We start from the raw sequence: 24966 nt of genomic DNA on the forward strand, positions 1-24966 counted from the left end.
ACTAAACGAACTGTTGTAAGTTGAAGACTTATTGGGCCAGAAGTTTTCCTAAAAAAAAATAATTCAGAGCTGCTTGTAGGCATTCCTACTTCTTTGTCCAGGTTAACTTAACTATGGCTGCTGTATTCCTTTGTGCTTATGATAAACTATACAAGTCGTGATACACTTTTTTTACCAGTATGTATCTGCAAAGATTTGAAACTCTTAACAGGCTACATTTCATTTCCATCAATAGCTGATTTAATTTTTTTTTTTTTAAATAGCAAAACATCCTCACTTTAGCTTTCTGATCACTGGCTATTACTAGAAAGTGCTCTCATTAGTAATAAGTTAAAACCTCTTTTGGATTAGAGTGGTGGTTTCCACTTGCCTCTCAGGCTGTTTGCTTGTGACCATCTGAGAACTTGTTCTCATGCTTGGTTTATTGATTTATGAAATAAATTCTCTTACTTTACTCTTAAACATCTTTGCTTTCACAATGCCTTCCTGCCATTAACATTTACATTTCTCTTTCAGATACTAGTTTAATTGTGATATGAACTGTGGCCATATCTTGGCTTGATCTTATTGACTATCTTGTAATTAACTGACCCAATAGTTTAGAATAAAACCAAATATGATCATTTCAAAATAAGGAGTATCATCAAATCCACCTCTGTCAGAGTAGCACAGATGCAGGAGCTAAAAGCCACAGAGGAAGGAAAGCTGAGTAATTTATTCTGTTAGAGTTGCCAACTATTGACACAGAAAAATAGAAGTGCAATATAGACAAGCACATATTTGCCTTGTTTCTTTGAGTCATTTGGAGCACCAGGATTACTGATTTTACCTGAGATTCCTTTAGGAGGAAGAATAATTGGAAATGATATTTTGCACCATTTACTTATAAACTAACAGATTTTAATGGAAGCAAGGTGCTTCCTGACAAAACTTTTATCATATAATCTTTTTGCTTCATTCATATAATTTTACAAGAGATTCAGATTATATTATTTTCTCTGGTTTCTCTTCAGATCATGTAAATTGTTAAACGTCCCATTTATAGATCTTCTCATCATTTCTTCCATCTCCTTCCAGAAAAAAATAATTAAAGGAAAAAACATACAGCCTTTGTCCTTATTTTCAGAACAACTATCTGGAAAAGCAAAATGTTGTGTAAAGAACCAGAATCCCTAGCTTGGGAGAGAATCCCTAGCCTTTGGAGGACATTTTTTGATTGTTGCTATTGTTCCTAAGGTGGGCAGGGGGATGATGTCACACTTGGTCCTGTTTTCCCAGTGAAATCCCACTACTTCTCCCCCCTTTCTCCATGGCAACTATCGAGATATCTAAAAATAACTACGCTCATCATAGCATTTTTAAATGGTATGCTTCGCATCAGATTCACTTTAGCCTTACAATGAGTTATTTCTTTGATCTTGCAGCCCAGCCTGCTTATGATCTTCATTAACTAGCCTGAATCTGTTTGCTAAGCTTTCTATATGTAAGACAAACTCTGAATTTGGAGCCATCACTATTTCCAGAACTTCTGCACCATAGTAATATCCCCCCCTCCCCACAATTTTTCAGAATCCTTTTGTATTTCATGTCTGAAACATATTTTATATGTTTACCTGCTATTCCAAGGCTTTTGTCTTGCAGTAACTCATTAATAATGAAAGTTATAAATAAGACGCAGTGCTAACAACCCAGTATTAGGCTTTTTAAAGAAAGGACTGGGTCTGATATATAACTCAGAGAAATTAATTATATTCTTTAAAAAAATCTTGTTGAGAGTAGATGGAGAACCTTGCTTACAGTGCTAAAATATAAAATATTAATTGTGGTTGCCAGGAGTACATTATTAGAAGTAACTAGAGTAACTTGGAATTATGGGAATTGTAGGGTTAGTTAAAGGTGAGGTAAGATAATAGATTCCTGCTTGTGGAAAGAACCAGGTTAAGTACTGGTAGATTGGTAATGTCCATATTGCCATATTGTCCATATTCTTTGTAGAAACTCATCAAAGTTTTGTTCCACTTTGGGTGACCAGTGGGCCTAGAGATTAAGTCTTGCATGCATGGAAGTATCAATAAATAAATAATCCAATGGATATTACTGCGCTATTTAAATATGACCCTTTAACTAATTGAACCTTAGTATGAATGTCTAGTTTCATGTTTCTTATGAATTCCTGGTTTATTAGCTACTTATATTAACTTACTGGCCTATGTCTCTCTATCTAATATCTTCCTGGCTCTAGCTACCATGCTGCAGTTATGTCTTTTATCTATTTTATTTTTTATTGATAAAAAGAACGGCAATTTTGTGGGTCTCCTGTAAAATTCCATTCCATGAGGCAATATGATACCACAATAAAGACCTTGTCTGAAAATATGACAGGATACGAGAGTAAATCAAATAGATGTGCACTTATTAAATGCATTGTGGCTGTCTGACTGGAGGGGCAGCGGTATTTTTTAATATTAAAAAGACTGGTGGAAGAGAGAAAAGAAAAATTATTGCTTCTACTTCTTTCCTTTCTTCATTTGCTACTTTACTTCCATTTCACCCAATCTTAAGAATGACACTTGATCAAGATATAGTTCCCCCCACCCCAGAAATTAACTCAATAAACAGAAGAAGGGATGTGTGTGATATACTACCTTCTCTCCATGTTCCAGTTAGATAGATCATACAAACAGGATTCTAATACTGTGTTGCATACAATTTTTAAAAATGTAATATGATGAAAATATAAACACAGAGTGAGTAATCCTGACTTTTATATAAACTTGATAGACAAATGTTAAACTGAAATTAAGTATTATTTATATAAAATCTAATATTTTACTGCTGTATATTGATAAGATGGCAGTTCTTTGTAATTTATCACTGATGACCTTATGTGCGCTATAGCAGCCATTCTCCCAGCCAGCCCCCACCACTGATCACTGCCTTCCATCCAGAATAGGATTGATGGAAAAGCTTGAGAAATGGAAACCATGGGTTAAAGGCCCACCCACAAAAAGGAACATGATTGGCGTTGGTTGTCCTGGCATGGGTACAAGGGGGGGAGTAGCAGGGGAATCTTTAAATCAGGGTCCATGGTAACCGTTGTCTAGACTGAACACCTGATTACTATCATTGCCAAAGCCAACATATTAAAATCCACACAACAAATTCTTAAGATAATTTTATTTCCAGCTGGGTTCATCATAGGAGGTAAGCAGTTTAAGGTTGCTATGTGGCTGAGCCCTGAATATTTTAATCCTTAAAAAATATATTTGTGGATTGTTTTGTACATGTCTTTTAAAAATAAAGCAAACATTTCTCAAATATTTTTTTTCTGTGGGCATCATAACAAGAGGAAGTCTTTTCTCACCGAGTTGGAAACACGTGATCCTTGATGGATTTAGCATATGTCAGCCAATATTTTTCTGTATATTTCTGAATGTTTGTTTTGGTAACTTAGAAAGAACTTTGGGCCAAAATGGAAGAAAAAGACAAAATAAAAGTCTAGATAGGAAAAAAACAAACAAATTAAAACTGCAAGTTTTAGAACATGTTGATTTAATCACTCATTTCTTTCTTCTATCCATTCACAATTCTTTCTTTCTTCTCTGCCTCCCCCCAAGAGAAATCAAAGATGAACACAAACAGGAAGTGATATTAAGCAAGCTTGGTCTATTTATCCCAGAGTTCATATACTATTTTGGCATCAGGCTTAAAATCAACAGACTGCACTGTTCCATTAGGAGAGAAATTCTTTTTTGCAAATAATAGGCAAACAAATATTGAAATAACAGGGAAGCAAAGCTTGTTATTTGCCAGAAATAGAAGTTGTGCACCTTTGAGATTTGTGGACCTAGTTTTACAATTTAGGGAGAATTTCAGCATGCTCCTTGTTTTAATATTCAGCACTCTTGATTTCTGTGATTTATTTGCATTCAGGCTGGGAGCAAGTGGTATAAAAATGAATATAAGCAAACTTCTTGCTTCCTTTGTTTTTTGTGAATAATAGTATCTCATTTCTGAAGAGATCATGGGGTCAAGTGAGAATGCACGGTAGAACCAGTAAAAACCCTGCTGGAAATATGGTAGTGATTGGAGTTTGATGGATATTCACATTGTGTCACTCGCTGCTTTTATTCTACCACTGTTATTAGACTCTAGCCATGCTTTTTCACAATGAAGCTGGAACATAGAGTAATTCTCAAAATGAGAACAAAGTAAGCTTCAAGCCTTGAGGAATTAGAAATATAGTGGAAAGGATAGTAATAGTGAGATCTGCCCGATACATCAAAGTAAACATGCAAATTCTGATTTTTACTTTGGTTCCAACTATTGAGGGGATCTTGTAGACATCCTCCAGACCTTAAGCCAACATGCTGGCATAAATTGTCCTGTCTTTATTGATAATTCCTGTTCTGCAGCAGTGAACGGGCAGATGAGGAATGTTATCCTTATGCACCTGTTGCTAACCAAGTTAACAAGGAAATGGTTCCCCTGTTTCTTTTTCCTCCCACTTGCTAATGAGAAAACAACCAGTAAGCACCGTCCCTAATATGGGGTGAGGCGGATTGGGATGCTTGAACTGCAAATTTATCTCTCTATCAAGTTGCTAGATTAACAAGTTGCAAGTAGAGTAGGATGCCTGGGGTGAAACAAGAAGGAGCACCACCCAATCTCAGGCTGAGTACAAATCCTCCATACTTGTGACCTATTAACTGGGCTGTCTCTGAACACAAGTCTGCCACTCTTCTGAAAAAATACAAAACACGTGTTCAAAATCAACCTGTTTGACATGTCCCAAAAGTGCTTTTTCAACCATGACCTGGATGATTGAGAATCTCCACAGACAGCATGTTTGACAAGTCTCAGGCCTGGAGGAGTGGTGTACAACAAAGCAGAAGGGAATGATAATTGTGAACAGCACCTTCAGCTAATGCTGCATGGAATTAGCAGGGCTGGCAGTCAATAACTGGGATATGGGTGGAGTCCGGTTCTGTCCTTATGGTCAGCAAAATCCAAAAGTAGATGGTAAACTTCAGGAAACATTTAGGGCATCTATTGCAAACAAAGTCAGAGTAGAATAGGCACTCGATCAAGGAAATAAAAGTAGTAAACTGTGCAGCTACTGGAAACCCCTTGTTATCAGAAACAGTGAAAATGTGCCCATCAGTGACAAAACTAGAAACCCACAGCTGTTAGAACTTGACTTTCTTTCATCAAATGTCTTCAAACTTGGCAAGTTTAAAGACTTGTGGACTTAAACTTCCAGAATTCCTGAGATAACATGACTGGAGGAGGAATTCTGGGAGTTGAAGTCCACAAGTCTTAAAGCTGTCAAGTTTGAAGACCCCTGGTTTACATTGACTATCTGCATAAATTGATCCCTGACTGTGACAGCAACCACATAGTTGGTGAAGTGTGCCAGATTGTATCCACTTCAAAAATTGTGTTAGGAGAACAACAACAATAACAACAAGAACCCCTTTAAAACTGGAACTACTAAGAAGAATTGAGTTGCCTCTGCACTGTCAGGGGCTGTTTCATGAGGACATGTCAGAAGAAAGCAGTTGGGAGAAAATGAGGAGGAGCCCCAAAATGAACAGAAATAAAGCAAGGCAGTTTGCCTTTATGTTGTGAAAAGAGCCGCAGATTTATCACTTGTCTCTCTTTTGGGATCTTCTTCCTCTGAGGCAGCTAACAATTACGCATCCCAGTGTTTTGGTTTTTAAATTTTTTCTCTTGCTTTGGTATGCATCTGAAAGGTTCTAAGATTTCAAAATTCTAAAATCCTAGAAGTAGAGGGAGTAACCCAGTTGTACTTTATCATTGCTGAACTTCAGTTCCCTGCATCCCTTCCCTTGATGGCTAAGAGTTACAGCTAAGAGTGGTAGTTCAGCAAAAGCTGAGGCACCAGTTTCCACACCTGCTGTCCTGATTTTCAAGGCTTTCCTAGTCCTGCAAGTGGAACACTCCATGAAGCACCAATAATAATCTCTTGGTTCATGTTGTCCTTAATCAGCCCTTCTAATCACTTCAGTACTTATGTGAAACAGGGAAAGGAAATGCAGTGTCCCCTCCCCACAAGCTAAAAATATGGGGAAAACTAATTTTAAAAGTCCCATAGAGGAGTACAACTGAGGAGAATATTTATGATGGCACAATTCTACAAGTCAGTTTTTGAAATGCTACAAATATATGACAAACTTATTTGACCAGAATCTGTACTGGAGGCTTAGTAAGTGAACACAGACTCTTAAAAAACATGGTCTTTGCATATCTGGGGATTTGGTAAAAGGAAATATTCCAAATTTAGGAATATATATGATTTTCAGTGGAGGAAATAAGGTGTTTCCCAGATACTCTTAGTTGCAGTTAGGCCCATTCTTGTTTGTTTAATTTTGCTCTCTGGTTGAAATAGAAATCTTCTGAAGTATTTGCATTCTTAAGAACCACATGGCAGTGCTCTGTGGTTTGTTGCCAATCCTGGCTATTTTCAGAAATCCAGTACTACAAGAAACTCAGGAAGGCCTCAAGTGCCCAATGGGCTTGGCTTCTGGCCAGTCTGAGGATTTCATGTTTTATTTTCAGGAGGATGAAGGCTAGAATAGTCTATGTTCTTGAATGGATTACTAATGTTGCCAGAAAACGGAATGTACTACAGGAAGTGGCATCAAATGCCTTCATTTATTCGTGTACTCCTTACTCACCCATGCCAATCCTTTATTTCTTTTTACATAGCTCTGAAAGGCCAATTATTCCTAGAGGGAAAGCTGCTAATATATTTCAGTTTTTATCATTGTTAGGAAGAATTACAAGTATTCTGAACTAAGGAGAGGCCTGTCATAATAACACAAGCTTTAAAGGTGTTCTCTTTATTTATTGCAATCATTACTGTTCTTAAATCAGTAAATTAAATAACTTTGAAAACTTTAGACCATGGATATATGCACATTTGAAGTCTTGCATTCTTTCTCTAGCTAAGAAGGCGAGAGAGATTTATTTTGGGACCGTTTTCCTCATATCTTGGCTTCTTGACAGGGACAATGAATACTCCAGTTCATTCTTCGTGTAAAAATGCATGTTCAGTGACAAGCAAAACTTAATCTTGGTCAAGGGCTTACCATCCCAAATTAATAAGTGAAGAATTCACTTTTACTCTGTACTTTTGTGGAAGAACAATTTTGATAGTAATTTAGCATTTCTAGAATAGAGTACTTGATATGTAAACTTCTGGTTCATTTCCCTCAGAGAATTTGGATGCCCTGTTTATTTCTTGTAACTTTTACAATAATGGGTTGCCGTAGCACACTTCAAAACCTGTTCTCATTTCCTGTGCCAAAACTTTAAAAAGAGAACTGCTATTCTTTGTGTAATTGCTTTTTATAACAATAAGGCTGTGCTTATGCTTTATGTTGAACCTGAGGCCATGTCTCACCAATCAGGATGAAAGATAAAATACTATATGCAAAAGTACTCATCTCAGTCAAAAAAATGTGTGATTTTGGAGATTATTAATATATGAGGAGGAAAGGAATTAAAAGGCAACATTCTTATGAGGCAGATTACGGTTTCTTGCAGAGGATTGTATTAATCCATCAGGAGAATGCATTGTTTATTCACAGTTTTCAAAATTGTCACAGCTTTTAAAGTGATCTGTATGCCTCTTTCTTATTATTTTCCCTTTATCTAAAATGTGCTACCTTACCAGCATTGCTATTAAATTCAAAAAGTTTACTGCTGCACAACCAATAGAGTTGACTTGTTTACCATAAAGCGAACTGTCACTATCCTCTGGTCTTCTTTTTCTTAGTTTCTTTGTTCAGTAACTGTTTCATGGTTAACCAGAGAACATACAACAACTTCAGAAAGATTTCAACATTATGCTGTCGGTGTACTAATCTCTCAAAGCTGATCTTTTTTTCTCCCCCACCCTAATAAGTTTAATAACCTGCCAATATGGTCATATTTCAGATAGATGTTCCACTTTGGCTAGCTACAGTTAAGGAAGTTAATAAAGGTAGGGTCATTTGTTAACATTTTAAATAACTGTACTTCCCTTATACCCCATTCCTGTACAGAAGCTTCTTAGAGATTTATTAGGCACAAGACAAATGACAGATATTTGGATAATTGGAGCGGGTGTATATCAGTTATTGCTTATCCATGGTTGGGATTGACATTTGACTGCTAGCTAGGTTGAATCTGCAAAAGATACTTTTGATTTGTTCAAAAGGGACTATTTGATTTGTTCACCATTATTGATGTATTTATAATGCAGAATTATAGGCCTGTCCACAATTAATAGCATTTGAAGATCAGCCTAGTACTAAAAAAGTAAAAAACATTTTTTTTTCCAGTTTTTACATAGGCTGTGAAGCTTTAGAAAAGAGAAAAGCAGATAGGAAGTTTCAAGATGAGTGCTTCTTTTTGCAGTCAGGTGCTGTCATGATTTCCGTGGTCTGCCTGGCTTTGGAGCTCACAACTATAGTACTCCTTGAGAGTACAAAAATCATGCTTTTTAAAGCTCCAGCAGTTTATCACCATCAGGAGTATCTGTTCTTCCCATTCACCAAGCTTTGCTGAATTTAAAGCAAAGACCTGCAATTCCCTTGAGAGGGGGATGATTGGAGGCCAAAAAGAATGAGGCAATGACACACAATGGATGGGGCTATAACAAGATTGAATTTTCTCTTTTTCCATTCCGAGGGAAAGGATTATGAGGGTTGCTGATTACAGATGCCGTTAGATTGTTTCATTTTGCTTTTGTAATCAGAGCCAATAGAAGGGCTCAGGGAGCACATGCAGGCTTAGGACACAAATTGGCCATGCCAGGCAATGGTATGAACTCAAGCTGGTTAGATATGTGGACAAGCCAGACTCTGAGTTTCTAAATTCTAAACTTATTCTGATACAAGGAATGAATCAGATTTTATAAATGACAAGTATTGCTCATTAACCTTTTTATTTTAGATAGAAACAGAGATGAACACTACCTCCTAGAGTTGGACTTGATTGGACAGGGGAAATCTTACCTTTTCCTAAATATATCAAGGCAGGTATGATTACTTCCTGGCTTCGGTTTCTGGTTAAAATATTAATAGTAACACTTCATTTTCAAACGCTGGGGGAAAGGTTTCCTCATCTCACCATTTTCTGCTGATCCAACATACACAAAGTTTAGTTCTATCTATGACAATTTACAGACTACCCTAGGGCACCTTAAAATTAAGTGTAAGTATGGCTTGCATTTTCATGCATTACAGGCAAAATCAGATCCTGAAGTCTTATCTACAGGGTACATGTTTTAGGCATCTACATAGAAACATGCAAAAATAAATTGTATGCCCCCCCCAAACGATTAAATGGCAAAGAGATATATTCTGTAACATTTATTTGCAAAGCTGAAATGTATGTAAGATAAGCACAAAATATCATTTGCAATGATTTCATGCTGGCCTTGTTTCAAATGCTTCTGCCAAAATGAGAAATCTCAGTAAGTTTGATTCTATATGTTTGAAATAATTTTACAGCAAGGGTTTTTGTCCTGCGGTAGGTATTAAATTACCATAGAAAAGTTCTTTTGTAGGCATGTCTCTTCCTGTTTGTCTCATTGAAGCAATTCAACAAAATCTTTAAAACTTACAAATTGTAAGATTCTAGAAATGTATGATCTGGTCCAGTTACTGAGCCACAGCGAGACAAAAATGAGAAATGAAGTGTCACAGGTTCTGTATAAAAATTTGTCATGCCAATCCAGTACAAAGAAAACAATAAGAAATGGACATCAGACTTCTGAGAGTTTCTAAAACAATACCATCATCAAACCTTTTGCAGATTGTGGTTGGTCATGTAGCAGCTGAACAAAGGAGAAAGTTCCTTTTCCATGAAGTCACCTCTTTGAAAAAATTGCCTCATGAGAGTTTGCTTGTGGGGGCCTAGGTGCTAATTAGCGGCATTTCAAATGTTCAAGGAGTCAGATCTGGATCCATTCCTTGGAATAAAAAAAAGGAAATTGTGCTACTGACCAATCCTAGAAGATGTTGGCATCAGGATGTCTTTGTCTGTTTGCATCCAAATACAAGAAAAGTACCTGTTGAAGAAACCAAAAACATGGATTGCTTATAAGTAAAGGACCATTCCAGTGGTGGTATTCTGCCGGTTCGCACAGGTTCAACTGAACCGGTAGCAAGAATTTGGCATGGGTCACTGAACCGGTAGTAACTTTTGGCTGGCCACGCCCCTGACCCAGTTGCCCAGTCACCACTCACTCGCTTGCCCTGCCCGCCCACTGCTCGCCCCACCCGGTCACTCTTCCCTTCCTATGCAGCACACTGGGTCCTCGTGGCTTGCCTTTAACCTGCCTTCCCACGTGGTGCCTGTGCCCCAACTGAGCAGTCCTGATCTGCCTACTCTCAGGTGAACCTGTGAGTCATGCTAGCCCCCCAGTTCCTGGATCTTGCCGTGGCCCCCACCATTCCCGGGTTCAGCTGGCTGGCTACCCCACCAGTGCGGCCCCATCTCGAGTGGCAGCGCTGGCTGGGGCCTAGCAAGCTTCCTCCCCACTGTCTCCGGCCTCCAGCTTGCCTGGTTTGTTGGTGGTACAGAGGAAGGCAAGCCAGGGATGACTCATCACAGCTCAGGTCCCCACCAGCCTGTATCTTGCCCCCTGCCGGGATTCTCCCTAGCTTCTGGGGAGTGAGGGTGGGGGGAGGTGACCAGGGAGCATGACGGTATGCCACCCGCATCGCCTCTTTGCCTGCTGCCCCTTCCCTCTCCCACCCGCTGACCCGCATGCTTTGGAAGGAAGATCCACGCCGGGTTTGTTGCGCTCAGCCAAAGGGCTGCCTGGGGATGGCATGGTGAAGCTCGGCTGCCTTTCGGGCCCAGCTTCGACTTCCATGGGGCCTTCCATGTGGGAGGCCTGAGAGAAAATGCTTCCCCCAAGGGTTGTCCGCTTGCCCATCTGCTGGCCGGGCTGACCTGGAAGCAGCATGTCCCCTTGTCATGGGCTGATGTGGGACCCGAGGTGGGGCAGAGGTTGAGCAGGTGGCAGCCCAGAGTAGGGCCCGAAAGGCAGTCAATCCTCGCCAGAGCGGATCTTCCTTCCCCACCATCAGCCATACCTTCCAGCCCATGAACCTCTTACAGCAGCAGCCCACAATCTGCCAAAACACTCAGCCCAGAGAGGGAGCGGCGGCTGGCAGAGGGGCAGTGCAGGCATAGCCTCATGCTTCCTGGTTGCGCCCCCTCCCACGCCTCCCAGCAAGCGAGCCCCAGCAGCCACCGGAGAATCCAGGCAGGGGATGAGATGCGGGCTGTCAGGGAGCCAAGTGGTGACCGCTCTGCCCTAGTTGGCTTGCCTTTCCCTCTGCCACCAGCCGTGGAAGGAAGGTAAGGTTTCAGGCAGTTGGGAAAGCCAAACCCAAGCTGTTTAGCCCAGAGCTGCCGGGCGGGTGGGTGAGGCTGCATCACATGCCTTGCTTGAATTTCCCAGCCCTTTCCTTTCCCCAAAAGTGGGAGGGGAGGAAGTCCTCCCCATGGCCCCTTTGTTGGACCTGGAAGCCTTGCCTACCAGCTTTTCTGAGGCATGTGGGACGGGAGGCTGGCTGGGAAGAACCCTCATAATGAGTGACACTGCAGGACACTTGAAAGCATGTGTGTGTATGTTTGTTTCAGGTGGGTGCTTGGAAGCATATGTGTGTGTGTGTTTGTTTCAGGTGGCCGCTTGGAAGTGTGCGTGTGCTTGTTTCATGTGGGTGCTTGGAAGCATGTGTGAGTTTCAGGTGGGCTCTTGGAAGCATGTGTGTGTATGTGTGTGTGTGTGTTTGTTTGTTTGTTTCAGGTGGGTCTCCTCTCCTAGCTTTAGAAGGAGAGAGGGAAGGAGGAAGGGAAAGGATAGAAAGAGAGGAAGAGAGAGAAAGAGAGATGGAAAGAGACAGATAGAGAAAGAGAGACAGAAAGAGAAGGAAAGAGAAAGAGACAGAGAAGGAAAGAGAGAGAGGGAAACAGAGAAAGGGGCAAAGAGAGGGAGAGAGGGAGAGAGAAAGAGGGAGTGGGAGAGAGAGAGGAGAGAAGAAAGAAAAAGAGAAAAGGGAAAGAAAAAAAGAGAGAAAAGACAAAAAGCGATAGACAAAGAAAGACAGGATGGATGGAACGAAGGGAGAAAGAGGGAGAGAGGAGAAAGTAAATGAGATATATGGATGGATAGATAGATACATGGAAGGAGGGAGGGAGAGAGGGAGAGAGAGAGAAAAGGAGAGGAAGGAAGGACGGACACAAACCCTGGCTTCAGAAGACTCTTTGAAACAGCACAGCAATCTAGAGCTGGGAGGGATCTCGGAGGTCATCTTCTAGTCCAAGGGTCTTCAAACATAGTAAGTTTAAGACTTGTGGATTTCAACTCCCAGAATTTCTGAGCTAACATGACTGGAGGAGGAATTCTGGGAGTTGAAGTCCACAAGTCTTAAAGCTGTCAAGTTTGAAGACCCCTGTTCTAGTCCAATCCCTTGCTCCAGCAGGAGATTCTTACAGAATCATAGAATAGCAGAGTTAGAAGGAACTTTGCAGGCCATCTAATCCAACTACCTCCTCCAGCAGGAGACCTTATATCATTTGGAATCTGGATTATTTTGGCGCCTCTAACAGAGAGGAAAATTGGTAGAGGAGTTTACTAGGACAAGGGTGCCATGCAGAAGAAGGCAAAGATAGTCCTTCACTTATGACCACAATTGACCCCAAAGTTTTGGTTGCTAAGCAAGAGCATTGTTAAGTGAGTTTCACCACATTTTACTCAATCCATGACATCTCCTGGGTCTAACTGCCATGTGAAGGCGAGGGAAGTAAATCTGAAGGTGTGTGCAATGTTCTAATGCACAGAAGTTATAGTTAAATGTGTGGCAGAAAGTGGACTATGGGTGTGTTTTTCCAAACGCAGTGAGGTTGAATGTGTATAGTTTTAGAAGAGCTCTGTGTATGTGTGTATGTACATACACATCAGTGGTGGTATTCAACCGGTTCACACGGGATCGAGCGAACCGGTAGCAAGAATTTGGCGTGGGTCGCCGAACCGGTAAGTTCTGGCTGGCCATGCCCCCGATCCGGTTGCCCTCCCGCTCAATGCTCGCTTACCTGCCCGCCTGACATTTGCCTAAGGTATTTCTTTTTTTTCCCCCTCCCAACAATCAGTTGTGCATAGATTAGCTGTGCCGGGATTCCCCTTGCTGAGGCCCAGGAAGGCAAAAAATGGAGGGAGGAGCTCAGTCCCCCCCCTCCATTTTTTGCCTTCCAGAGCCCCGGAGGAGCCTTAGGAGAGCAAAAATGCCCCCCCCCAGGCTCTTTTGAGGCTAGGAAGCTCCCAAAACGGAGCTTGAAGGGGTGCTGTGTGCCCCTCCCATGCTCTCTTTTTTTTCTTCCTGAGCCTCAGAGGAGCCTTAGGGGAACAAAAACGCTCCCCCTCCCCAGAGGCTCCTCTGAGGCTAGGAAGCTCGCAAAAATGGGTGGGGGCAGCAAAAAAACAAAAAAAATAAAAGGCACACCCACCCAGTCACATGGCCATGCCCACTAAGCCATGCCCACAGAACCGGTAGTAAAAAATTTTTGAATCCCACCACTGATATGCATACAGTATATATAGTAGATAATGTATCTTTTGTGTGCCTATACACACACTATACTATGTAATATGTATGTACACATATGACATATATACATAGAATTAAATAGTGTATTTTGGATGTTCAGTAGTAGTAAATAAATAGAGAGGGATATTGTATCTCTTTGAGGCGAGGAGAGGCCAGGCAAGGCACCCCTTGACATGAGTGATGTCAAGTTGGCCACACCCACCCAGTCACATGACCACCTAGCATGCCCACCCAGTCACATGACCAACAAGCCATGCCCATCAAATAAGCCATGCCCACAGAACTGGTAGTAAAAAAAATTGAATCCCACCACTGGACTATTCCCGTTTTCAAGTGTTGACCACTCTCCAGCTCCCACATCTCAGTTTTGCAACTATTATATTGCTTCACAATAGTTGGGGGCATTGAATATCATGAATATCCTCTGGACCTTATGCAGTATATGGAGATCAGCTGATGCACAGAGTGTCAGCCTTCAAGATTTTCTTCCTTTGCTTTGTATCTTTCGGCTGTCATAAGTAACGGGACGGGAGGGGGGCATGGTTATGGGAAGCAAGCTGGAGGTGTTACAAAACAGAACTGTTTAAGTTGTGGGGGGAGGTTCTTGCTTAGGCTTCTATCCTATGCTATGCGCAGCCTCAACTCTTTATCAAAATACGTCAAGGTCAATAGACAGAGGCCTCATCACCATCTGGAGATGCCCACATGATGCTATACACAACTTTTAATTGGATGAGCCAATTGAACTATTGGGGGTGGGAACGTTGCCATCACTTTGTATATGTGATTTACGTGCTCATTTTCTCAGATTCAGAATTCTTTTGTTGCTACCACTTGACTTCCAGTAAAAGATATCTTTTCTCTAATCAATGGAGTCTAAGTATTTCTTTCTTGGATTTTGAATGGAGCACCATCTGACACAGAGACTGCAATCAGTTTTGCTGGCTTCCATCTCATATCCTTTGCTTAATTAGCAATCTGAGAGAGCCAGCTAGGTAAGCAAATAAGATTGACTTTGCTTGAAGCAAAGCAAGATAGTCTGAATGGCAGGATCTCCTGGGCATTTGGGAAAACACTATATTGTAAGAAGAAAGACCCAGGTTAGAAAGCAGGAGACTATAAATTCTAGTCCCACTTTAGGCAGGAAAGCTAGCTGGGAGACTTTGGACCAGTCACCCTCTTTCAGCCAACTTACCCCACAAAGTTGTTGTTGTGGGAAAATAGGAGGAAGTAAAAGCCAAGTTTAATAAGCCTTGGTCGCACAGTGGTTAGAGTGCTGTACTGCAGACTACTTCTGCTGACTCTCAGCTGCTTGCAGTTTGGCAGTTCAAATCCCATCAGGCTCAAGGTTGACTCAGCCTTCCATCCTTTTGAGGTGGGTAAAATGAGGACCCAGATTGTTGGGGGCAGTAGCTGACTCTGTAAAACAGCTTAGAGAGGACTGGAAAGCATTATAAAGCAGTATATAAGTCTAAGTACTATTGCTATTTAAAAAATCTGAAACTGACAGGTTTTCTACTGGTAGATTTGGAGATACAACATAGAAAGAGTGTGGAAACTGAGCCTAGAAATGAAATAAATATGATGGTGCAGCTAGTAAGATGACCAAAAGCCATTCTAGGCAAAGGCTAATTGAATTGATTTGATATCTGCTTCCAGCAAAAACTGATATGTGCATTTTTTGTAGTTACATGTTATGATTAATAATAGGACAGCCTTGATAAGAGCCAAGTTCTTCCATTAGTTTCATTGGATTCTTTTCATATTAACAGAGTTCATTGTCATTCTTGACTCTGCTTGCAGCTATGTAAAAATTGAAATCACATTGTTCCCACTTCTCTCTCTGACTTAAATAATTTGCTGAACAGATGAACAGGTTGTGTAGAGATTAGCTTGTCCTTCTGTTTTCATATAATGATGCAAATTAGGGATGGACACATCAGGTATATATTTATGGCCACCCAACTCCATAAAAACCCAGAGCAGCATACAAGATTAAAAACAGTAAGCACAATAAATTTACTCTAGAACAAAAACTTTCAAACTAACATAAAAAGTACTAAAGGTTCTCCATCTCTATAACCCAAATTCTAAGGGAACATCTTTAAAAACTTTAAAAACTTTTTGTTAGAATGGAAGCCATCTGAATCTTTGGGGCAACATAGTTCCAGAGGGCAGGCATTTGGACAGAAAATATGTTATCTTTGTGTGTGCGTGTGTGCGCGCGCATGTGTGTGCATGCATGCAGTCTTTCTTCATTCTCTGACCATGGGAAAGCCAGGAGAGCCTTTCACAGTTGTAAGAGGGAGGCAGAAGGCTGTTCTTAAAACACTATTGATCGATTGCAATGGCTCTCCTTATCATTAATACTGTACAATCAGAGCAACAAAACTTAGATTCTTCGGACTGGGTTTGAGAGTTCTGCCTTGTTTATTGTGCTTTATCAACATGGAGGCAAATTACTATGCAAAATCCCAACTGGATTTATAATATTTTTTCACCCAGATTTCTGTTAGCCATAAAATACTATAGCCATTCACTTTGATTCTGGAGGTAGTTTCACCTTTTTTGTTCAACGTGGCATTTAAATCCATAAATATTCTTCAGAGGATGTTTTTTCCTAATTTTTTTGTCCAAATAAGGAGAAAGTAACCACTGTTGGAAAGAATGCAATTAATCTTTAATGCACATATTAAGTATACAAAGAAGTGTCAAGAACTTTTTTTCTACTTATACTCACTGAAAAAAGTCTTTGTAAAAACAGTCAGGAGGCAATAAATCCACAACTTTGATGACTTTTTGAGTGCTAATGTGTATGTGAGTGAGAGAGAAAGAGAGAAAAAACTAATAGCTTGCTGCTGTATCCTGTCAAAACAGTTAATTAGGTGGATATTGTATATCTTGGAACCATTTTGCTTCATTCTCTCAGGAAGGTTTATCTAGGTTTCCTCTTCTGAAACTCCAAATATGCATATTAATTAATTCATTAATCTGTTTGTTTTATGTAAAGTCATATGCTGCTCCAGTTGAATACTTAAACTCTTTACATAGCTGTTATTGAAACAATAGAAATAAACAATCCAATCATGTTTTTTATCATTTACAGAAAATAATAAATGATGAAAAATAATAACGGCCTCGTTAAAAGTGAGGAATCAAAAACACTCTTCCAACAGTAGAGAGCTAAATCAGTTTGTCTTCATCTGAAGGATGAAGCCTTTTTGAGATAACTGAGACAAACCAGTTCACCAGGGATTACTATTTCAGAGGAGCGATGATCAAGAAGACTTTCCTCAGAGAGTGTGCATGATGTTACTTTTTCAAAGAGGAGATCACAGAGGGAGCCCACCTGATCTTATTGGGTGAGGAAACTATTAGAGGAATGTGATTCCCCAAATATTTATTTTATTAGGCTTGGATGATTCTTCAGTCATGTCTGATTGAGCAGCTTATAGATCTCCAAAATAGTTATAAGACGAAAACTAAACAAGTTGGATATGCATCAGAATAAACTCAAAATAACAACTTTAAATAAAGAACAATATCCAGGTCTGGACCATGAAAGACGTGCTGGAAGGCAGGTTCCCCCCCCCACTTCAATCAAAGTACAGATAGTCCTTGACTTACAACAGTTCATTTAGTGTCCATTTGAAATTACAATGGTACCGAAAAAAGTGACTTATGACCAGGGGTGAGATTCAGAAAATCCCAGCAATCGGTTCTCTGCCTGATTGCTGGGTAGACGTGGCCATGGTGGGCTTGGCCTGCCAGAACTTCTGGGAGGGCCATTTTTCACCTTCCCAAGAGTCTGGAAGTTTCCCTTGGGCCTCTGGGAGGGCAAAAACAGCCTCTCCCGGGCTCTGGAGGCCCTCTGGAAGCCAGAAACAAGGCCATTTCCGGACTTCTGGGAGGCCATTTTTATCCTCCCAGAGCCTCTGCGTGGGCCCTGCACTTAACCTGCACGCAAAATGGGCAGCATGGAGACTTTGGGGTGGGATGGGGTTGGCAGGGCCAGCTGATCAGTTCCACTACTGGTTCAGCGAACCAGATGTAAATTTAACATCCAGTTTGCCTGAAGCGGCTGAATCCCATCCCTGCTTATGACCATTTTTCACACTTACAAACTCTGTAACATCCATATGATCATGTGATCAAAATTTAGATGCTGGGTACTTGGTTCATTCTTATGACTGTTGCTGTGTCTCAGGATATTGTGATCACCTTTTGCAACCTTTGGACAACCAAAATCAATGGGGAAGCCAGATTCACTTATCAGCCATGTTACTAAATTATCAACCACAGTGATTTAACAAGTGTGGCAAAAAAGGTAATAAATGGAGCAAAATTCACTTAACAACATAATTTTGGGGCTCAATTGTCATCATAAGTCAAGGACTACCCATAAAAGGCTCATCCTCTCTCAAAAGAGCTGCATCCCATCCCAAAGAATAGTTGCCAATATCACTTGTAATTAGAAACAATGTTGGTGCTCAAATATTAATAATCATGGTTATTCCTTTTTTTAAATTTCATAGCGCTTTTTCTATGTGCTGAGAGCTTTGGGGTGCAACTTCCCAGCCTTCATTCCAGCCTGTGAGGAGATAGTTACATTATCGTTCCTCTGCACAGAGAGAGATGAAATCTGGGAAGTCAAAACGGCAGGCCGATAATTCCTGATGGAATCAGTCAGGCATAAAAAGAGGTTTGAACTAGAACCACTGCTGCTATTGCTGCAGACTTAAGATTGTTACATTACCCCAGTTTAATGGCACATTTTAATTCCTAGGAAGTACTCTTTGAAAGATGTAACCAATAGAGGAAAAATGCCTCTGAATCTTGCAGGGAAAAAGAGCATGGGATTTTGTGAAATTAATAGGCAGCACATTTTCTCCCTATATTCCTTTTCCACAATCCTATTTTATTTGGGGGCAAGGTGAAAGTGTTAAGGTAGCTATGTAAATGCACTGGTGTCAATTGATGTTAGTTAATGCCTACAAAAGAGACTCATTATATGACAAGGGCATGGAATCAGGGAAGTTGTAGAGGAGACCTTGGAACTGCTCTGTAGAATAGGAATTTAAAAACCCAACATTAATCAAGCATAATGCCATTTTCTCTCTTTGGGGTAAAATACCAAATAGCAATAAACAGCACAGAGAATGCATGGCCAGGAAAAAGCAGACAGGAAGAATTATCTAAACATGAGCAGAAATGCTTGTCACTTGGAACACACACATCAAAATTACACAAATTCACGATGAACCTTTAGAATTAGAACAAGGCCTTTGGAAACAGAGGGCTGAATGCAGTCAGCAACTTGTTTGCATGTATCATTTGGTTCTTTGGAGCTGTTCTTGTTCTTTGGATCACATGTAAGAATGGTTCTCCTTTGAGCTGCTCGGAACATCCAGAGAGTGGGAGGTGCTCCAGTCTGCATCTGTGTAGGCTGAGCTTAATTACTGAGGAACGCTCCGCCCTCCATCACGTGGTCCCTTGCAGCGTTCCCCAGTTTATGCTCAGCCTTCGCAGAGTTAGGCTGTGTGTTTTGCATTCTCTCTTCTTTGGCCGATTCAAGCACTCTATTGAATTTCAGGTTTGATTTCATTTCAGGGTATTGTCTTTCTTTAGCCTCTGCGCATTTGAGGGTGCCTTGGGTGCTAGGGGTGTGCGAAATTTCGCCCCCAAGGGGGTTGAGCGGGCGGCTTAGCAGCGCTTCTGCGCTAACCCCCCCAACTCATTCTCTTTCGTTTCCTGCCTTTTTCCTCGTGCCGCCTTCACCAGCCGCCTGAATTGATTGCGCTTTAGCGCAGCTGGTTTTCCCCCCACCTAATGCCGATCGCCCCTGGTAGAGGCGATTTATTGCTGTCCTCGTTGCATTTTTCTGCTAGAGGGACTTTAATCCGCCCTGAGTGGCCCGTTTTCAAAGGACTCGCAGGCGGCCTCCATTTTGGGCGTCGCCTCATGCTCGGGCGCCATATATCGGAGATAGCAGCCCTTTCGGTGAGAAAAGACCTCTGCATCTTCCATGCTGACGGGGTAGTTCTACGACCTGACCCGACCTTTTTGCCCAAGGTCAATTCAGCCTTTCACAGGGCACAGGAGCTCACTCTCCCCAACTTCTGTCCCAATCCCTCACGGGAGAGGGAGAAGCAGTGGCACACCCTGGATGTGAGACGGGCACTCTGCATTTACATTAAACGCACACAACCCTTTAGAAGGTCCGAGTCCCTATTCCTTTCCTTTCAACCCAAGACATTAGGCCATAAGGTGTTGCCTTCTACCATTGGCCGATGGATCAGAGCCACTATCGCTAAGGCTTATTTGTCTCAGGCCTTACCGGTTCCCAGCGGGGTCACTGCACATTCCACCAGAAGTGCGGCTACCTTGGCAGCCTGGGCTACCCAGGCTCCAATTTCGGACATTTGTCGGGCCGCCACTTGGGCCTCCCCTTCCCCTTTCATTAGGCATTATAAGATTGACATTTTTGCCACAGCGGAGGCCTCGTTTGGCAGACGAGTCCTTCAGCGGGTCATCGAGGACCCATGAGAGCTTCCACCCCAGACAGAATCCCTCCCATAGGACAGCCAAGCTTTGGTATGTCCCACTCTCTGGATGATCCGAGCAGCTCAAAGGAGAATGGGCGTTGGTCTTACCTGACACGCCATTTCTCTTCGAGCTGCGAGGATCATCCAGCCCCACCCTCTTTCCTTTCACCGTCTGGGGGAGTCTTGTTTTGGCCAATGATCCTTTAAGTCTAGTTAGATGAGAGTGCGACCTTTTCTTCCCTCTCGACTTCGCATAAACTGGGGAACGCTGCAAGGGACCACATGATGGAGAGCGGAGTGTTCCTCAGTAATTAAGCTCAGCCTACACAGACGCAGACTGGAGCACCTCCCACTCTCTGGATGATCCTCGCAGCTCGAAGAGAAATGGCGTGTCAGGTAAGACCAACACCCATTTTAGCATGTATGTCTCAAAGGTGCTTGAACTGAACTTTTTTCCTTGAGGAAGAAGAAGTCATTTGGCTTCTTATCCATGGAGCTTCATCGGTTCCAGCAGGATGGTGGGGACGGTGGAATGATTAGTTTTGACAGGATGTGGGTAGGAAGGAGGTTGGAAGGATCTTATTTTAGCATGAATTGCATCATAGGTGTCCAGTATGGCAAGAGAAAATGGTAGTGAAGAATTGGAATGGCATGCAAAATGGACCAGTTGCACAGTTTTGTACTGTAGCCTCCAATGAATTTCCAATGAAATGTCAACAACCAATTGATTCTTCCTATCTTGAATATAAGACTATTCCTAATATGTGCTTTTAGAACTTGTACTTCTGCTTATACAACATGGAGGATGACAGTGCCTTTTGAAATAGTCATTACTTTTGTTGGTTACTTACATAACTAAGAGAGCAATTTGTGTAATTTTTTCTCTCTGTATATCTGGCCTGCCCAATGTGTATCCCACAAATCCGAATTCATCTTTGTCAGGCACATTATACCTTCCACGAACAATCTGACCTTTTGCCTTTATCTTCATTCTGTTGCTTAGATCTGAAGTTCTATTCTTATTTATGAAGAGTTTTGCGAGCAGGGATAAGCTCTTGTTACAGAATGAAGTGGATAAAATGTTCACTGTCAATAATTCTTAGGTAGTGAGCTTTGTTTGAATTGGTAGATCAGATACACTATCACCTAATACTGTGACACTTCTGCTTCTCTATTTTATAGTAAGCCTTCACATATTTTCTTGGGTTAATTTGGCTTTACTATAATATTTGCTTTATTTGTTGTATATCATTGCCATATTCTTTTAGTATAATTGGTTATTATATCAATTTTGAAATAGAAAACAATTGAAGTTTTCATATTGGTAAGCGATGTCTTTTATGAAAACTAAACACAGGTATTCCACCTGGCTGACCTAGTGTGGGATCAGAAATTGAGCAGTCAGTCCTGATTTTTGCTTGGATAGGAAAAGATCCTAGAGATCTTTATAGGGTATGAAGAAGGAAAAAACCAAAAGGAAAAAATCATGGGATTTCCTGTAAAATTTTAAGTTTGTGTCATAGTGACTGAACAAGTAAGCAGTGTTATCTTCTTCATGTGCTATTCCAGTCATCAACTGAAGCTCTGTTTCAATTTTATAAGCCTGGGTTTCACTGAGACAAATAAATCTTTCAAACACCCCTGTTTTTCCAACCAAGAAATGGCTGAATTAGAAAATGTAAATGCATAGCCATTAATGAACCAGCATAATTAAGAAGCAAATTATACTGACATTCATTTTCTTGAAAGTTATTTTCTTCTTCGATGAATAATGTACTGTGTGTTCCACTAAAATTCCAAACTGGAGCCATATTGGTGATTTGTTCAACATCTGTGCGATGGCACAAATTTAACTTTTTGGATAATTATAAATATTTATCTACCTAGCACATCTGAACCTTAATACATTTTTGTTGTAATATATAACAACACAAGAGCTTTCTTGATCCTGTGGCTAATTTGATGCATTCAGGAAACCCACAAGCATTTCCTCATTCTGCAAATGGGAGCTTAAGTGAAAATGGTTGTGATCACACTTCATCTTGAAGCATAATGCTTTTAATTTGGTTTTGGCTCGGTGTGATGGATTAGCTAATGTGATTTTTAAACCATTGAATTAATGTGAAAATCTGACTCCATGATTTTGTGCCTTGAGGCATGACTGAAGCAAACTTTAAATTAATGTCATGTGTGAACTGAGTTAGTGACCTGCTTAAGGCCTGCCTTTTCAAGAGAAATTATAACTCCATGTCAGGCAGTATATACTTTGCCTTTAGAAAAGTCCTAAATTCTATCCATTATTTGCAGTTCAGAGGATCAGGGAGCAGGTTTTGATAAAAAAATCCAGAGTCAGAAGTCCATGCAGCCTTCTACATTTCCTTTCAGGCTTAAAACAAGCAGCATTACATTCATTTTCTTGATTAAAATATCTATCAGTAAGCTTTAGTATAAAATTTAGATGTGCTTTAGGGTCACAATGGTTTAAGTCCACAACTCACCATTGCACTGTATGGTTGTTTATAATATTCAGTGTCTAATATGCTTATGAATATGGCACTGGGGCAAACCAGACAGGTTGTTAATCACAGAGTGTGTTCTTGAGTGCATGATTTTTCTCTTTGAGTAGTCTATGTAAGGTTTCTGTTTGCAGTTGGAACCACATTATTCAGCATGTGTGCGTGTAATTTTTAACCTCCTATTGTGGGCCTTACCTTAATCATTCTTCTCCTATGCTTGCTAGGACAAAATAGAAATAAAGCCTTTAGTCCTAATTGGGATTGGATTTCTTTACAAGTTATATCTAAGCAAACAATCCTGCACACCTGGATAAACTAAATGTGAAATGCCACATCCTTGGTATTTTGATTTGTATAAAGACAGATAGCTTATTTTGAGAATATGTTATTAAATTGTACACATACATTATTATTGAGAAAGATATCTGTGTATGAGAAATAAAGTTGCATATATATTTGAGTCTCTTCAAAACTTCCTTATGACCCTTTCTTTCCATGTGCATATGGCAAATTCACTCCATATGTTCTCAGAGATGGTATAGATTTATTTAGCTGCATGAGCTCACTACAAAAATTACATCTTGAAAAGTTTTAATGAAAACTCAGTTTTATAATGCTGTGTTTTGCTTTTTATATAAAAAAAGAAATATTTGAATCCATAATATGTTCTGTGGTTTATTGACCATCTGGAATAGCACATAAAAAGAATGATTGCATTATTATGATAGACTTTGTTAATGATGATGATGACGATGACTGCTATTGCTATATTTAACATATACAATACTTTATTCCACTATTTTCAAGATTTGTATCCTAAAAAACTTTCTATAGGTAAAAGACAGAGGTAATTATTAAGAAATTATATGACTTTATAATATAACTATAAATAGAGATCCGATTGGAGAGGAACAGTCTGTAACTAAAAAATGTCAAAGACTCTTTGCTTATATTTAATTTTTCAGCCAGTACAGTTTCTTATATTTGTTAAGGTTTTTACTAAAGGAACTGCTACAATTTCTCATGTTATGTGAAGGGATATGTTTTAGTCAGTGCTTTGTGTTTTCATCCAAAGAAATTCCCATAGATTCTGAGTCATGACTAAAAGCATTATTTTAGGTCCCAATAGAAAAAGGATACAACAGAATCAATGGGTTAAACTGGCTCCGGGCTTCTTAAATTCTCTTCTTTTTACATAGGTTTAATCATTTATTAATGTATACAGGATTCTAGATGAAATCATATTTTACAATTTGAACTGCTTTATATATAAATAACATAAGTAACATAAATGGGCAGACAAAAAAAGGAAGCTCTGACTTTTAATTTTCATTGCCATTGTTAAAAATAAAGAGTTGGATGACTTATTTAATCTGCCTTTATGTCATTGTGGATTTTGAAAAAAAAAAAAACTCAGGTGGTTGTTAATCCAGTATTTTTGGAAGGCAACTTAAATAGCAGTTAACTCCCTAGAGAGGATTAGCACTGAAATATTGCAGAATTTCACTCCTCTAGTTAAATGTGTGGAAGGAAGGCAGAATATGAATTAAATAAATAAGTTGTGGAAGATTGCTACTTTTTGTCATTTAGTCTTAGGGCCACCAAATCTGGTTTGCAAAAATCTGGACATCTGCTAGATGGCAAAGAGATTCAAAAAAGTCCAGCCTTTTGCTGCTCCCTAGTGGTCGCCAAGATAGGAAAGAGTAATTTGTCATTACATTTTGTGTAATCTGCCTTTTTTTTTTTTTTTTGAAAAGTGAGATAGCTCCTTGGAGTGTAAGTGCTGGTACATGGGGAGCAGTAGAAAAGTGCTTAAGAAAAGCTATGTATCATTAGGCTGGATTTGCAATCACTAAGCTGGGCAGCAACTAAAGTGATGTCCTGTCAGGGTCTGGGAGAGGGACATTTTCTAGGCACTAACCTGTTCTGCTCTAGTCTTACAGCTTTTTGGACATTAACTTCTCAAGGTTCTTTCTTCTCCAGAATGTTATTAGGGCCAAGTCATGGAGGGTAGCTATCTCAAGTTAGATGGGAGGAAGACTGCTGTTTGGGGACAGCTCCCCTCAAGCATTGAGAAAGGAGTTAAAAAATCATGAGCTGGGTGTTAAGTTTTATGCACTATGTAAGCAGTACTATATGTTTTAGAAAATCGAGTCCTGAGTATGATGAAAGTTCTGAATCTCTCAGCTTCATTCCATTTCCTGCCTAAATGTACCATGCTTTAAAAATTAGCAAAAATTTAACACTCTCTGAAATTGCTATCATTTGGAG

General features: G+C 40.3%; 1 protein-coding gene across 9 annotated transcripts in view; it reads left to right on the forward strand.

The window, feature by feature from the left end:
• The window catches only part of ANKRD44 (ankyrin repeat domain 44), a 155066-nt gene that overhangs the window by 20589 nt on the left and 109511 nt on the right, over window positions 1-24966 (forward strand). The window lies entirely within an intron of this gene.

This window comes from Pseudonaja textilis, chromosome 1 (assembly GCF_049901715.1).
Source record: "Pseudonaja textilis isolate UNSWEBS1 chromosome 1, rPseTex1.2, whole genome shotgun sequence".
In the NCBI taxonomy this organism is placed as follows: domain Eukaryota; kingdom Metazoa; phylum Chordata; class Lepidosauria; order Squamata; family Elapidae; genus Pseudonaja; species Pseudonaja textilis.